The 15,951-nt window shown below is 37.9% G+C and overlaps 1 protein-coding gene across 7 annotated transcripts in view; it reads left to right on the top strand.

Moving 5' to 3' along the window:
* Positions 1-15,951, top strand: part of Cntn4 (contactin 4) — a 1,022,510-nt gene that overhangs the window by 129,171 nt on the left and 877,388 nt on the right. The gene's annotated exons all lie outside the window — the stretch shown is intronic.

Below are 15,951 nucleotides of genomic sequence, written 5' to 3' on the forward strand. Positions count from 1 at the left end.
ATAAACAAGGGAGTGGAGGGGACAAGTCAAGTCTCTTTAATTTGAGCTTAATGAATCATTGCTTCTGAGAACCGTCCACACTCAGTTTTTAAAAATAAGTGAAATACACGTGCACAGAAAATGGTAAGTAAAAAGCAACAAGAAAATAATGTAGACGTTCTACATTGTGTGATTAACATTAGTAAAACCTTAGCACCTTTCTAGCCATTTCAGATAAGCCCTGTCTCTGTTAGGTATCTGATTGTTTGTCCTTGTATTTCCATTGATAGAGCAATTCTGCATTGTCAATCTACCTACCAGTCAGAGAAAGAGTAATAAATATGTATTTTGAGACTATACATAAAGTTTTGTAAAAGATGCATTGCTACTTTCCATGTCAAAAGAAATTTTAATCCATTCCTCTTTAGTTACTCTACACTTCTACTTAGATATTCTCTTCTCTCTCTCTTTTCTTTTTTTCTCTTCACTTCTCTTTACTTTTCCTTTCTCTCCTCCTCTTCCTCCTCCTCCTCCTTTTATTGAATATTTATTTGTTTATCTGTTTGTTTCAAGACATGATTGCTCTATGTATCCCTGGCTGTCCTGAAAATCATTCTGTAGACCACACTGCCCTTGAACTCAGAGATATGCCTGATTCTGCCTTCAAATGCTGGCAGTCCCCTAACCATCCAGCTTTATTTTCTCAGTAAAAAGCAACATCCTCTCTTATTTCAGTAGCATATGATTGTGTTTTGTTTTAGCTAAGTCACAAGTGACTCAAATTTATGCTGCATGGAGACCAGATACCTGACTATCGCCATTTGACAGTTTGATGAAATCTAATTCTGTGCTGTATAAAATATTATTCTGAATTTCTTTGTCTAGGGAATAAGTGGGTTTAGGTATTTGGGGGGGGGCATTGAATTTTTATTTATCTTGGAATATCTATGGAATGAATACAATCTGATATCCACTGCTTTTTTTGCATCAATAAAACAACAAATTGGCTGCAAAGACCTTTATGTCTGCACATTTCTAAAAACATTGACTTTTGTTAGCTGTGTCTGCATTTTGAAGTTTGAATTGAATGATGAGTCCTAAGGGTCTTGAGAAATTTGACATTTAATAATGTCAACATTATCTGGTTTTATGCTTATCAAGAATTGAAGGAATTTGCTTAACTTCATAACCTCAGAACTTTTTAATTTACACAACTTATTACTACAGATGTTAATTTGCATGCCATTACAACTATAGAACACCAAACGTCTATGTAGGAAGGGAAGAATTTAGCATGTTTTTCAACATGATACAATAAATATTTAAAATAATTCTGACAAAATTTTGAAGTAATGAACACATTCCATGTTTCCATGTTTTTATTTTATACCTTTTCCAATAATTCCAGTAAGTGCTTTCATGTAGTTTCAAATGATCCAATCTACTAGTTATTTTTCTGTTGTTAATTGCATCCTCTTTTGCCATATCAGTAAATGGATCTTTGCTATGCTATATGAAAAGCACAAAGTGTATTTTGATTAATGGTTTCCATACCCACTAGAGTACAGGGTTTTATTAAACTGTTATCTCTAAATTTTAAATTCTTATCATTTGCAAGTCCATGCAAGCCCTGTGCGTTTGTTGTGCTGATTTAATTTCTATCATTTGCTTCGTGCCGATTCACTTTTGTAATATCCTATTATGCACTTATCGGCAAGTTCTCAGTTACATATTTCTTCAAGAATTATACTAATCTATGTGGTGCTGGAATATTCTCTTTATTCAGGGCACATCTAGATTTATGAAAGCAGTGTAAAAGCACACAAAATGGTTTAAGACAGGAGATGCAGTGGTGAGCTATTTGATTGTATAGAGGTAGTATGTGGAAGTTGAGGTTCATGAAATTGAGAGGTGATGGGTATGTGGGCTGCTTCATACCTGTAAGGTGCTATGAGTTCACTCTTAGAAAAGTAGTGTTTAATAGCAACACAAATATCATGGGGAAGGATTGTTAGGTTTACATCTTCTGGATCACTGTCAATTTTCTGTAAATTTTCAGAAAGTATGTTGAAGATAGGAGAGTCAGCTCTGTTCTGATGACTGACAGCAAAGTAACCTCTTTCCAAACATCCTCTATTCCTCTCTTTTTTTCTACTTCTTTTATTCATTTATTTTTAAATTCTCTCTAGTCTTTTCTTTTTTTTTTCAATCCAGTGTTTATCCTTCTCCCGAACAGTTCCTCATCCCATTCCTCATCCCCTATCTCAAAGAGGATAGTCATATCCACAGGTCTCTCCACTCCTGTGGCTTCAAGTCTCTCCACAGTTAGAAGCATCTTCTCTCACTGAAGCCAGGCCAGAAAGTCCTCTGCTGTAATATGTGTTGAAGATCTTGGACCAGCTAGTGTATGCTGCCTGGGTTGCTGGCTCAGTATCTGAGAGATCTCAGGAGTTTGGGTTAGTTGAAAATTCTGGTCTTTCTTTTTTTTTTTTTTTCCATTTTTTATTAGGTATTTCGCTCATTTACATTTGCAATGCTATACCAAAAGTCCCCCATAGCCACCCACCCCCTCTCCCCTACCCACCCACTCCCCTTTTATGGTCTTTCTATGGAGTCGCCTCCTCAGCTTCTTCCAGCCTTTCCCTAATTCAACCATACGAGTCGCTGGCTTCTGTCCATTGTTTGGGTAGATATGCCTCCAACTCTTTCAGCTGCTTGTTGGGCCTCACAGAAGGCAGCCATGCTAGGCTCCTATCTGTAAGCACACCATAGCATCAGAAATAGTGTCAGGCCTTGGAACCTCTCCTGAGCTAGATCTCAATTTAGGCTGGTTACTGAACCTTCTTTCCATTGTCTCTTCTCCACATTTGTCCCTGCAGTTTTTTTTTTTTTTTTTTTTAGACAGAAAAAATTATGGGTCAGAGTTTTGACTGTGGGATGGCAACCCAATCCCTCTACTTGATGCCCTGTTTTTCTACTGGAGGTGGACTCTACAAATTCCCTCTCCCCACTGTTGGACATTTCATCTAAGGTCTCTCCCTTTGAGTCCCGAGAGTCTCTCACTGCCTAGGTCTCGGTACATTGGTATATTCTGACATTCTAGCGGTTCCCTCACCTCATACCTCTTGAGGTTGCCAGTTTCCATTCTTTCTGCTGACCCTCTGGGCTTAACTCCTGTTCCCTGCCTCCCAATATCTAATCATGTTCCCCTTTCCCCCCTCCCACCCGTGATTGCTTTTTTTCTCACTGCCAAGTGGGAATGGGATGCCCTCACTTGGACCTTTTGGATATTTAACCTTCTTCTTTTTTTTTTTTTTTTTTTTTCTGTTCTCACCTTAATTAAATTTTTTTTTTAATTTTTTATTAGGTATTTAGCTCATTTACATTTCCAATGCTATACCAAAAGTTCCCCATACCCACCCACCCCCACTCCCCTACCCACCCACTCCCCCTTTTTGGCCCTGGCATTCCCCTGTACTGGGGCATATAAAATTTGCGTGTCCAATGGGCCTCTCCAGTGATGGCCGACTAGGCCATCTTTTGATACATATGCAGCTAGAGTCAAGAGCTCTGAGGTACTGGTTAGTTCATAATGTTGTTCCACCTATAGGGTTGCAGATCCCTTTAGCTCCTTGGGTACTTTCTCTAGCTCCTCCATTGGGAGCCCTGTGATCCATCCATTAGCTGACTGTGAGCATCCACTTCTGTGTTTGCTAGGCCCCGGCATAGTCACACAAGAGACAGCTACATCTGGGTCCTTTCGATAAAAATCTTGCTAGTGTATGCAATGGTGTCAGCGTTTGGATGCTGATTATGGGGGATATTTAACCTTCTTAAGATCTGTGGATTGTATGCTGGGTATTTTGTCCTTTTTTTTTTTTTGGCTAATATCTGCTTATAATTGAGGACATACTATGCAAGTCTTTTTGGGTCTGAGTTACTAAGGGTATTTTCTAAATCCACCAATTTGCCTGCAAAACTCATGATGTCTTCTTTCTTAATCCACACAGTATTCTGTTGTGTAAATTAACCACATTCTCTGTATTCATTCTTCCATTATGGGAATTCTTTGTTTTTTTCCAGCTTCTGGCTATCACAAATAAGGCTCTACTATGAATATAGTAGAGCATGTACCCCTGTGGCATGGTGGGGCATCTTTTGGGTATATGCTCAAGAGTGGTGTAGCTGGCCCTTTCTTATCTGTGATTTGAAATAATAACATTCAGGGCTTGGTATTTTCTTGAATTAACATGCCAATGGAATCATACAACTAAAGGCATATTATAAGCTGAGACTCTTCATTAGGATTCTGTCTTTCTCTTTATTAAAACTATTCAGCTGTCTATGAGAAAATAGAGCTTTGAGTTTTGTGTATGAATTTTCAAGAATCAATGTACACTTTATAAATCTTACTACTAGTTTGCAATACTGTTTGAGAGCTGAGGGGTCCACTTCAATATTTTCTTTAAATGTAGCATAAACTATGCTTTGATACTAGTAGAGCACAGATAAAATATGCCCTTAGCCCTAAGAGAGAACTGTCTATATTCATTTTGCTAAATGATCATGTGATCAAAGTGCATTCTAAATATTTTATGTTTAAACATGTTGACCTGGTCTGATCTCATTCTTGGTTAGACAAGCTCCTTGATGTCATGGCAGCAGTCAGTGGGGAAGATGCATAACTAATCAGATACATAACTCATCTCAGGGATTAGAATAAGATACTGAATGTTCAACCCTAAATAGTACATTTGTATCCCTTCCATGACCAAGACTCATGAGAGAGGAGGAAGAAAGAATGTAAGAGTTGGAAGATTGGTAGAAGTGCTGTGAAATGAAGTCTTCTAGACAAGATGTGGCTATTGTCACTGTGATTACACGCACAAGTCCTGCACAGACTCCGGGTAGGCAAAATTCTGACATAGATGGGATTGATAGCCTTGACTGAGGATATATTTATTTGCAGTTGGTAGTTGCTGGACTAAAGAGAATTACTCTTATTTGAGGTTGAGACCATGGTGAGATTCTTTCTGTTTTTTAATTAGGTATTTTCTTCATTTACATTTCCAATGCTATCCCAAAAGTCCTCCATGCCCTTCCCCCCATACTCCCCTACCCACCCACTCCCACTTCTTGGCCCTGGCATTCCCCTGTACTGAGGCATATAAAGTTTGCAAGACCAATGGGCCTCTCTTTCCACTGATGGCCGACTAGGCCATCTTCTGTTACATATACAGCTAGAGACACGAGCTCTGGGGGGTACTGGTTAGTTCATATTGTTGTTCCATCTATATGGTTAGTCGATGACTAGCTCACATCATGCACCTATGGGGCACACTAACTGAACTTAGTTGCACTACTAATGAATCAGATACAGTTGGAATGGGGACATTTGAAGAGAATATGGGGCATATGAAAGGATAAATGGATGTAGATATATTTCATTTTATTCATGCAGGCAATTCTCAAGGAAAAAGAAAGTTTAAAAATGTTTATATGAAGATTTTACTCATCCCATTACTTTGATAGCACTCTCCAATAATTATTGTATATAAGGTATGTTTCACATTCATTTATTGAAAGCAGAGAGAATGCTGTAGAAACAAATCACATACCACAAGAACCTGTTTGATAAATTCTCTAACCTGGAGTACAAGCGATCTTGCAGGCATTTATGATTCTAAAGTGACTTGATCTGGAGTGTCAGTGGAAACCTCGCTCAGAAATTGAAATCAAAATAGTGAGCCACAGAATGTTCAGAGAGAAAATGTCACAATACATGAAACTCCTGAACTGGGGAGTTACTGGCAAATTTGGAAATGTAAACTTTGTTGTATTTGAAGACAGAGAGCAAAGTGAGAATTGGTGAAAGATCAAGTGATAGGCATGCTTTGCAAAGGCCGAATGAGTCAGAGATTTTTCCATAGTACCTTTCCTTTTATGATGAATAAATATTGGAAGCTGTGTGATTTAAGGTGTTCTCTTACATTTCGCTCTGTTTTTGTTTTACTCTTTTTTTTTTTTCAGGTCTCAGCATTATAATTTACTCACATTTCTCCCTTCCTTTTCCTTCCCCAAACCTCCCCCTTTACCCCTTCCCAACTCTCCTTAAAATTAATAAATTCTTATTTTTAATGGTTATTACATGCATGCATATGTTTATATGCACATGTATATTCCTAAATATAACTATTGACTTTGTTTAATGTTATTTTCATATATGTTTTCAGGGCTGGGCATATGGCAGTAGACAAGCAACTAGTGTGTGCTTCCCTGGGAAGGATGCTTCTGCTTCCACCTTTCCTCTCTTGCCTGTAGTTCTTTGTCTAGCACCGAGCCTTCATTGGCTTTTCCTTTTCTACTTGGGTGTGAACACTGGTGTCATCCTTGTTCAGCTCATGTTGGTGAGATGTGATATGCATATAGCTTCTGATGCTATAGTAGACACACTATCACAGCAAACTCACTTGTCTTTCACCTCTTAAAATTTTTCCTGCCTTCTCTTCCACAGTATTTCCTGAGCCTTAGGTGTGGGAGTGCTTTGTTCTTGTACACAATGAGATGGAATCCTACAACTCTGTGTTTTGATTGGATGTGGGTTTTTTTTTGTTTGTTTGTTTTTTTGTAGTAGTAGTAGTCTCTGTTGTGAAGGAAAGTTTCATCGGTGAGGAGTGAAGACTGCACTTAGCTGTAGGTTTAAAAACAAATGTTTATAGATTGTCTAAACTATGTTGATTTAGTAAGCTAGCAGTTATTGTTTCAAGCCAGATTTGAACTCACTGATTTGAACCAGCTTTTTGCTTCTGCCTCCTGAATCCTGAGATTACAGGCATGTACCAATAATGCTAGGTAGAGGTGGATAAGTTACAAGGATAACTTGTTTTTCTTCTCAGTAATGAAATCTGGAAGATAAAAAATTAAGTACTATATCTGCTTGGCCTCTAGGAGTTGTTATACTACATTTTAGCACTGAAGAGATGTAAAATGAAAAGATGGAGCATACAGAAGCTCAGATTGCAAGACACAAAGGGAAGCTAGGAGTCTGCTTTTAAACAACCTCCTCAACCATAACTGAGACTAATCCCCAGAGAATAACAGTTCTCCAGCAATACGAACATTTTTACATTTTAAAGGTTCTAACATCTTGAAATAGGGTTACACTGGAGACCAAAACATATGTGTCCTGACATATTGACTTGCTTCTTTCTCTTTCTCTGATGACTTGGGAGGTTTGATCTCAGTGTGTAACCCAGGCTGACCTGGAACTTACTTATATAGTCTGGCTGATCTCAATATCAAAGGGCAACCCCCAAGTGCTAGTGTTGAGAACAAGAGCTAGCACCCCTGGCTATAAACTGAGATTGGATAGAGATAAGCAAATGGGTGATTTTATATGGAATATGTAAGCATATGGCTGTAGCTCATTTGTGGTTTGCCTAGCATGCAAGTGGCCCATCACATCCAGGTTAAAGAACATGATCTAAAAGTTTCATTTTTAAATGAAATTTTATTGCTAGGCTTTGTTTGCTAACATATGGATCTAATTATTGAATACTTGAATAAGATATAATTTGCTAAACACATGAAACTCAAGAAGAATGAAGACTGAAGTGTGGACACTATGCCCCTCCTTAGATTTGGGAACAAAACACCCATGGAAGGAGTTACAGAGACAAAGTTTGGAGCTGAGATGAAAGGATGGACCATGTAGAGACTGCCATATCCAGGGATCCACCCCATAATCAGCATCGAAACGCTGACACCATTGCATACACTAGCAAGATTTTATTGAAAGGACCCAGATGTAGCTGTCTCTTGTGAGACTATGTCGGGGCCTAGCAAACACAGAAGTGGATGCTCACAGTCAGCTAATGGATGGATCATAGGGCTCCCAATGGAGGAGCTAGAGAAAGTAGCCAAGGAGCTAAAGGGATCTGCAACCCTATAGGTGGAACAACATTATGAACTAACCAGTACCCCGGAGCTCTTGACTCTAGCTGCATATGTATCAAAAGATGGCCTAGTCGGCCATCACTGGAAAGAGAGGCCCATTGGACTTGCAAACTTTATATGCCCCAGTACAGGGGAACACCAGGGCCAAAAAGGGGGAGTGGGTGGGCAGGGGCGTGGGGGTGGGTGGATATGGGGGACTTTTGGTATAGCATTGGAAATGTAAATGAGCTAAATACCTAATAAAAAATGGAAAAAAATAAAAAAAAATAAAAAAGAAATAGCTATCTAGAATCTGAATTTATGCTCAAGAATTGAGAATTTTCTCTCAGTTCTTCAACAATCCTAACACAGTGATTTTAAAATTAATTATATTTTTGTTCTGTTAAGTCCTGATATTGTCAAAAGGTACACTTTGAAACCAGATTCAAATTATTCTACAAGTTATCATTATAAATGTAACTGGCCTCATAGCTTACTTTAGTTTAAAAACTCTAAATAGTTACCATTTAATTATCAACTAATTGCCTTTCTGTTTTGTGGTCTTCTCTGCAGTGTTTACCCCTTGTATGAGATTTTGTTGGTGTTTTTCACAATATACTTTGATAATTCTGCATTAATAATGTGATTTGTATTTGGTTACCCAGCAGCAAATAATCCTGTGGTATTACAGAATTTAATATATGCAGAAAACCCTTATACTTAAAAAGAATAACTGACCGTGTATAAAATGATAATTAAGTAGTGAAATATTAAGCCTTAACTATACTATTGACTACACACACACACACACAAACACCCCTCCTAGCAAAATTGATGGAATGAGAACATAAAGACTTTGGTCTAGGATTCTTGAGCATTGCAACATTACCAGGGGGCACAACCTTCCTATAGTAAGGTTTTGTAGGTTAGGTGTCCTCCTTAGGGTTTTATTGCTGTGAAGATACATCATGACCAAGGCAACTCTTATAAAGGAAAATATTTGAATGGGCCTGGATTATAGTTTTGGAAGTTTAGTTCAGTATCATCATGGTGTGAAGCCTGAAAGTATGCAGGCAGACATGATGCTAAAGGCACTGCAACAGGCAGCAGGAAGGAAGATGGCCACCCTAGGCCTAGCTTTAGCATAGAAGACCTACCTCAAAGTCAACCTCCACAGTTAAACACTTCCTCCAACAAGGCCATACCTCCTTCCAAAATGCCAGATTTTCTAATAGTGCTATTCCCTATGGGCCAAGCATTCAAACATAAGATTCTATGTGGGCTTTTCCTATTCAAACAGTCACAATTGGTCTTGAGTTCACTGAAGGGGGATATTATACAGTTCAGCTTTTCTGGCTCAGTTTCTTCATTTACATCATTGCTGGGCTGGATCATATCTTTCATTTATATTTAAATGATGACACCTCTTGTTCTGTCACATATGGAGAGTATAGTCATTTTCAAAGAATCCTTCGAACCTTGTAAGTTCAAGGTCATCTCTTATCTGATTTTTCCCCTTCCTGGCTCAGCTGCAGCCTGAAAAGCATTAAAATATCTATTTTCTTAGTGGTTTCCTTTTCTAGATTTGAATAATTCACTTGACTCTTCCTGACTACTTTGAGGAAAGTGCCACTGTTAGCTTCTTGGGTTTGCAATTAGAAAAATAATGCATAATTTTAGTGCAGAGAATGAAACCTGGTGTCCTTTAATCTGGTCATTTAAAAGCTAAATTATATTGAACATCCATGGCTAATATGAGGCTATATGATTGAAATTTGTATTACTGGTGTGCTTTTCTCCTTTTCATTTCTTTCTCTTTTTTGTTGAAATAAGGCCATTCTCCAATGCTCTAATGTAGGTCAGAAGAAGGAAAAAAAAAGAAAAAAACTATTAATTTTGAGTACTGGGATTGACCTGCACAGACTGTTCCTCTTTGTTCTTGTTCTTGTGTTTTCAAACATGTCAACTGCAGACATGGCTTTATAACAGAGGGAATTTTTATAGACTGAACCAAGGAATTCACTAACTCTCAGGCCTCATCCTATGACTATAAAATTCTGTACCTCTATAACTTTAATCTGTTAGAGTAAAAGTAAAACTGTTATATAAGATAAGAAGCTGTGATCACACCTGTTTTATGTGCTTCAATCTATGTATGGAAGTTTATTGCACACATCAGAAAGAGAACATGTAATTCATCTATGGCTCTGGCAATGGTAAACTGTTTATCTGATTAAGACACTAACATCTTTTAGTAAAATTAGTCATCACAAATACCAGATATTAAAAGATATATTTTAAACATTTGTGAACCAAGTGAGAACTAAATGTTCTTTACATATCTCACTTATTTTTTAAAGGGAATATTTTAACTGAATTTTTTTAGATGAATCACCAGCGTTACAGTTTGAAATCAATTTCATTGTTTTCTTTGAAATTACTATATACCAGTTGAGTATTTGCAGCATATTTCAATGACTGATGGAATAGTTGATTATGTGCAGTTGCTAAAAATATACTTATATGGTGAAAGAAGGTTTTCAGCATCATACTGACTATGGGAAGATATATAAATATGTGTGTGATTCATCTTCTAAACAATGCAAATTATTTTAAACAGAAAAATATTTAAATAAACTATTAAGCTAGTGAATATTCTTCATGTGTTAGTTATTGGATATATGTAAACACATAAACAGTGCACCTATATATACATATTTTCGGAAGTTGGTACACTACTAATTAGAAAATTTGTAAATAGCGCAATTATTCTAATGAATCAATTCCACTTTATAGCCTGATTTTATTTGTATTCAAAGCTGTATTCCCAGCTTTGAAAATGCTTCTTTAATTATTTTCAGTGTTTCAAGCAAGTTTTATATTCTTTTTTTTACTCAATATGAATCTTATATTATTTTTAATATGTATTTTTAAATTTGAAAAATTGTTTTAATTTTTATTCTAAATGTTTCCTCCTACCTGGTCCTCCCTCCAATAGTCTTCATCCCTTCCCTTGTCTCCTTTGCCTCTGAGAGTGTACTCCCAACTTGATCCCTCACCTGCCCATCCCCCTCAGCCACCCACCTACTCCCAGATCACCCCCATCTCCCTCCCTAGGGCATGAAATCTGTACAGGATTAGGCACTTCCCTCCTCACTGAGACCAGACAAGACAGTCCTCTGCTACATATGTGGAGGGGGCCACGAACTAGCCCATGTATGCTCTTTGGTTGGGAGCTTAGTCTCTGGAAGCTCTGAGGGGTCTGGGTTAGTTGATACTGTTAGTCTTCCTATGGGGTTGCTATTCTCCCACCCACTCATTCAATACTTCTCCTAACTCTTCCATAGAAGCACCCATCCACAATCTAATCTTTAGTTGTACGTGTCTGTGTCTGCCTCAGTCAACTGTTGGTAGAGTTACTCAGAGGACAGCCATGTTCATTCTAGTCTACAAATGCAATATGGCATCAGTAATATTATCAGGGTTTGATGCCCACTCATGGGATAGACCTAAAGTTGGGCTGGTTACTAGAAGACTTTTCCTTCAGTCCCTGTTCCATTTTGTCCCTGTATTTCTTTCAGTCAGGAACAATTCTGGGTCAAAAAATTTGAAGGTAGGTTGGTAACCCCATCCAACCACCGGGGGTCCTGTCTATCTACTGGAAGTGGTCACTTCAGATTCTATCTCCCCACTGTGGGGCATTTTGGCAAAGGTCAACCCCATTGAATCCTTTGAGCCACTCATATCCCAGTACTCCAGAAATTTCTAGAGGTTTCCTTCATACCCTACCCCAACAGCTACATACTTTCTTTAAAAAAAGAAATGGATACTTTATTTATTTACATTTCAAATGTTATCCCCTTTTCCAATTTCCTCCCAAGAAACACTCTATCCAATCCTCCCTACTCTCATGTTTTGCCTCATTGAGTAAATGGTTTTGTGCCATTATTTATTTTACTTTAGATGAAATTCTTAAATATTGATAAATGCAGTGTTAAAAGAATAGCTTTGTTCTAATGTGCTTTCTGTCCCAGTGGTAAAACCATTCCAGGTCACAATCCATCATCAACAGCAGTTTGGGAGGGAACTCGGGGCTGAAAGGAAGAGGTAGAAAGCATGGAGGAATGCTGCTTGCTCTCTTACTCCGGCTTCCTGACTGGACGATTTATGCTTAGCTAGTTTTCTTATATAGCCCAGAACCACCTTCCTAGTGATGGCACCATCCAGAGCAGTCTAGGTTTTCCAAAATCAACTATAAATTAAGACACTGCACATAGTAAGCACATATGCCATTCTGATGTAGTCGGTGTATCAAATGATGATTAAAAATTAACATGCAGAAGCTTTATTCATGGCATTGGGAATTTGGTGAATGACCTTACAAAATATATATTGATGCTTAGAAAAGAAAAGTTTGAACAAAGGAATTAAATCATCCTTTTTGTTTGCAAGAATTGGGGTACCATAGCTTATAGAAATATGACAATTATTCTTTCTGCTTCTTCAATGTTTGTTACAAGTAGAGACTCAGCAAAGTTAATGGCTGCCACAGGTTCATAATTTCAGGTGTGCTCCCCATTACAGCTGATGTCATAAGGCTGTTTGCTGAAAGATTAAATATCTACTATTCTTACTTATTCATGTTTATTTGTTATGGACTATTTAATGATTTCTTATACTTTATAAACTTACAGTTGTTTTAATAATGTTAGTAAGATAGTTAATGCAAAAATTGCATAATTGAAAACAAGTAATATCTATAACCCAGAATGCAACAGTAATACACAGAGTTGCTTACTTAAAGTGATGTTATAGTAGACTATGGAAATCTGGATATTTCCATCTCAACACATATTTTTTATTAGATATTTTCTTCATTTACCTTTCAAATGCTATCTCAAAAGTCCCCTATACTCTCCCCTTGCCCCGCTCCCCTACCCACTCACTCCTACTTCTTGGCCCTGGCGTTCCCCTGTACTGGGGAATATAAAGTTTGCAAGACCAAGGGGCCTCTCTTCCCAATGATGGTCGACTAGGCCATCTTCTACTACATATACAGCTAGAGACATGAGCTCTGGGGGTACTGGTTAGTTCATATTGTTGTTCCTCCTATAGGATTGCAGACCCCTTCAGTTCCTTGGGTACCTTCTCTAGCTCCTCCATTGGGGGCCTTGTGTTCCATCCTATTGATGACTGTGAACATCCACTTCTGTATTTGCCAGACACTGGCATAGCCTCACAGGAGAAAGCTATATCAGGGTCCTTTCAGCAAATTCCTGCTGGCATATGCAATAGTGTCTGCATTTGGTGGGTGATTATGGGATGGTCCCCCAGGTGGGGCAGACGCTGGATGGGCCATCCTTTCATCTTAACTCCAAACTTTGTCTCTGAAACTCCTTCCATGGGTATTTTGTTTCCTATTCTAGGGAGGAATGTAGTATCCATGCGTTGGTCTTCCTTCTTCTTGATTTCCTTGTGTTTTGCAAATTTTATCTTGGGTATTCTAGGTTTCTGGGATAATATCCACTTATCAGTGAGTGCATATCAAGTGACTTCTTTTGTGATGGGTTACCTCACTCAGGATGATATCCTCCAGATACAGCCATTTGCCTAAGAATTTCATAAATTCGTTGTTTTGAATACCTGAGTAGTACTCCATTGTGTAAATGTACCACATTTTCTTTATCCATTCCTCTGTTAAGGGAAATCTGGGTTCTTTCCAACTTCTGGCTAGTCAGGTGACAGCAGATGCTGGCGAGGATGTGGAGAAAGAGGAATACTGCTCCATTGCTGGTGGAATTGCAAGCTTTTACAACCACTCTGGAAATCAGTCTGGCGGTTCCTCAGAAAACTGTACATAGTAATACCAGAAGACCCAGCAATACCTCTCCTGGGCATATACACAGATGTTCCAACTGGTAATAAAGACACATGCTCCACTCTGTTCGTAGCAGTCCTATTTATATTAGCCTGAAGCTGGAAAGAACCCAGGTGTCCCTCAACACATACTCTTTCATATTCCTTGTGTACTAATAAAATGAGTTATTCTGTTCAAATCCATGATACTTAGTTTCAGGTTTAATCATTTCATTTTTTTTAATTCTAATTCTCTGGATCAAGTAATTTGATAAACAAATTTTTTCATTAAAAAAATGGACAACACTATAGGATTAGAGTGAGAATCTAATGAATGTCTTTATAGTTATGTTAAAAAGTAGATAACAGATAAAATATATGCACAGGACAACCAGAAAGTGTTCTGAGATGGGTAAAATTCAATTTGTCTCCTCTCAAGACTTTTCTATATGACTTTTCTTCAAAGTCCTTTGAGCCATAACCTAGAGTATTTAGAAGCTCTGGTAACCAATTATTTGCTATTTGCCAATCAAAACACTAACAGAATAACTGTATAAATATATTTCTTTCAGTGTTTTGTTACATATTCCTTTTTCTGCTTATTTTCATCTCCATTTTTACTTTCAATTTATTTCTTCTCTCCCTTTCATATAGTCCCAGTTTTACTTCTGTAATTTTTGCATTTTCCATATCACAAGACTCACTCTGCTGCCTGAATCATGATGTGGTGGTTTGTTCCTAGACAAGTACCCCCGCATAAACAATAATTTTCTGTGCATGAGATAAAAAACCGAGGACTGTCTGGTTTTTCTTTAACTTTCAGAATTTTGAGATAACTAATTCTCTTCTGTTGTAAGTTTGCTAGCTCAAATATTTCATTTTAATAGCAAAGAACTAAATAACATTCTTTTCCAAAAGGAAAATACAAATTGGTTATGAATAAGATATGTAGGTACTCTGAGGATGGTCTACCAACTAAGAGTACCTAAAGTCTCTTGCATGGCACCTGAGTTAATTTCCCAGCATCCATGTTAGTTGGCTCACAATGATCTTTACAGTTTGAGGATATCTGCTGCCCACTTCTGGCCACAATGACACCTGTAACCTTGTGAACAAACACACAGACACAACTGCCCCCCCCCCATCACTAATCTGCGAAAGAGAACAAATCCTGTTTAAAAGAATAAAACATTAAGAAATTTTAGAATATTCATCCCATCTCCACATTTTTGAGAATGTGTTATTTTTTCCAAACCAAACTACATGATGTATATATCTCATGAACCCCTTTTTGCTCATCATCAATCAAGATCAACCATTCAGCACACCATTGTAATTTTAAACTTGGTTATATAAGAATGTATATGAAATCATCAGAGAAATGCAAATCAAAACAACCCTGAGATTCCATCTCACACGAGTCAAAATGGCTAAGATCAAAAATTCAGGTGACAGCAGATGCTGGCGAGGATGTGGAGAAAGAGGAACACTCCTCCATTGTTGGTGGGATTGCAAGCTTGTACAACCACTCTGGAAATCAGTCTGGCGGTTCCTCAGAAAATTGGACATAGTACTACCAGAGGATCCCGCAATACCTCTCCTGGGCATATATCCAGAAGATGCCCCAACCGGTAAGAAGGACACATGCTCCACTATGTTCATAGCAGCCTTATTTATAATAGCCAGAAGCTGGAAAGAACCCAGATGCCCCTCAACAGAAGAATGGATACAAAACAATGTGGTTCATTTACACAATCGAGTACTACTCAGCTATTACAAAGAATGAATTTATGAAATTCCTAGGCAAATGGATGGACCTGGAGGGCATTATGCTGAGTGAGGTAACACAATCACAAAAGAACTCAAATGATATATACTCACTGATAAGTGCATATTAGCCCAGAAACTTAGTCTATAAGAGATATAAGATACAATTTGCAAAACACATGAAACTCAAGAAGAACGAAGACCAAAGTGTGGACACTTTGCCCCTTCTTAGAATTGGAAACAATCACCCATAGAAGGAATTACAGAGATAAAGTTTGGAACTGAGACAAAAGGATGGACCATCTAGAGACTGCCATATCCAGGGATCCATCCCATAATTAGCCTCCAAACGATGACACCATTGCACACACTAGCAAGCGTTGGCTGAAAGGACCCTGATATAGCTGTCTCTTG

This window comes from Mus musculus, chromosome 6 (assembly GCF_000001635.26).
Source record: "Mus musculus strain C57BL/6J chromosome 6, GRCm38.p6 C57BL/6J".
NCBI classification, from domain to species: domain Eukaryota; kingdom Metazoa; phylum Chordata; class Mammalia; order Rodentia; family Muridae; genus Mus; species Mus musculus.